Raw genomic sequence first — 2,071 nt, 5'->3', positions numbered from 1 at the left:
GCACTCCAGTCTGGGTGACAGAGTGAGACTCCAACTCAAAAAAAAATAAAAAATAAAAAGCATAGATTTTATCATCAGAGTTCAAGTCTAATCTCTGCCTCTTACCCCCTTAACAAATATGTATTCTTGAGAAAATTTTTTAACCTCTCAATTTTTTGTATTTCTGTGTTATGAATATTAATTGACAAATGATAATTATATGGATGTATGGAGTACAATGTGTTGTTATGATACTTGCATACATTATAGAATGATTAAATCATATTAATTACAATATCCATCAACTCAAATACTTATATTAGTGGTGGTGAGAAACTTTAAAATCTTGAAATTAAAAATTTTACTTGCCTGTAATCCCGCGCCTTTGGGAGGCTGAGGTGAGTGGATTGCCTGAGCCCGCGGGTTCGAGACCCGCCTGGGCAGCGAGACCTCATCTCTACAATAAATCAAAAAATCAGCTGGGCGTGGTAGCACATGCCTGTAATTCCGGCTACTCAGAAGGCTGAGGCGGAAGGATCGCCGGAGCCCAGCAGGTCGAGGCTGCGGTGACCAGGAGCGGCCACTGCACTCCAGTCTGGGCGACAGAGTGAGACTCCGACTCAAAAAAAAAAAAAATTTCCCTTGATCTCACTCTGATTGACTTTATTTGTTTGTTTGTTTGTTTGTTTCCCTGGATAAAAAAATCCTCAAAGGGAAAAATTTTGCTGATGTGGAAGAGGTGAAACAAAAAACAGCAAAAGCACTACAATTAAAATTTTCAAGTGTACAATACATGTTGTGCAATAGATCACAAAAACTTATTTCTCCTGTTTAACTGAAACTTTGTATCCTTTGACTAACATCTCCTCTTTTGCAGTCCACCACTCCCCCCAGCCTCTGGTAACCCAATTCTGCTCTCTACTTCTATAAGTTAGGCTTTTCTGATCTACATATAATTGAAGTCATGCAATATTGGTCTTTCTTTGCTTGGTTTATTTCACTTAACATGTGATCCTCTAGATTTATTTGTGCTATTGCAAAAGACAGAATTAAGACCAAATGGTATTCCATTGCATATGTATACCACATTTTCTTTTCCATTCATTCACTGATGGACACTTAGGTTGTTTCCGTATCTTAGTTCTTGTGAATAATGCTGAAATAAACACAGGCGTGTAGATATTTCTTCAACATACTGATTAAATTCCTTCAGATATATACCAAGAAGTGGAATTACTGGACCAAATGGTAGTTCTTTTAGTTTTTTGAGAAACTTCCATACTATTCTCAGAAATGACTGTATTTTTACTCCCACTAACTTATACAAGGGGGACCCAAAAAAACCAGAATTAACTTTTGGAGAATTAACTTTTGGAGAGCCTTGTAGTATAGGCTTCCCTTACTAGGTAGCCATTCTTGAACTTTGACATCAGTGTACCTGCTAGTATTATTGCGAAAGGCTGCATTGTGGAAGAAACATTCTCAGTTGTGGCAAGCAGGTGGCTGATTCTGCCACTATGACAAAGCACCTACCCACACTGTGCTAAGTGTTCAGCAATTTTTGGCCCCCAAAAAGCATGACCCCCATGCCCCACCGTCCCTATTCACTTGATCTCACTTTGATTGACTTTTTGTTTTGTTTTGTTTCCTGGGATGATAAATCCTCAAAGGGAAACATTTTGCCGACATGGAAGAGGTGATACAAAAAACGGCAGAAACACTAAAAGGCATCAACGTTCAAAACCCGTTATAAGCAGTGGAAAAAGTATCTCGATAGGTGCATTGCATCAAACTGAGAGTACCTTGAAGGTGACTGAAGTTTAAACATGTAAGAATAAATACACATTTTTTAATAAATAAATTCCAGGTTTTGAGGTCCTCTGGTACACATCCTTGCCAACATCCATTATTGCTTGACATTTTTGACAAAAAGTCATGTTACCCAGGGAGAGATGGTATTTCACTGTAGTTTTGATTTGCTTTACCTTGATGACTAGTGCTGTTGAACATATTTTCATGTACATGTTGACGTTTTTTATTTTTTTCTTTCATAAACATTTATTCAGGTCCTTAACCTGTTTTTTTAATAGGA

The sequence above is a fragment of the Carlito syrichta genome, unplaced genomic scaffold, assembly GCF_000164805.1.
Source record: "Carlito syrichta isolate Samal-C Ts95f unplaced genomic scaffold, Tarsius_syrichta-2.0.1 Scaffold303056, whole genome shotgun sequence".
Lineage (NCBI taxonomy): Eukaryota > Metazoa > Chordata > Mammalia > Primates > Tarsiidae > Carlito > Carlito syrichta.
The sequence above is the reverse complement of the archived record's forward strand: the minus strand, read 5'-3'. Positions refer to the sequence as shown.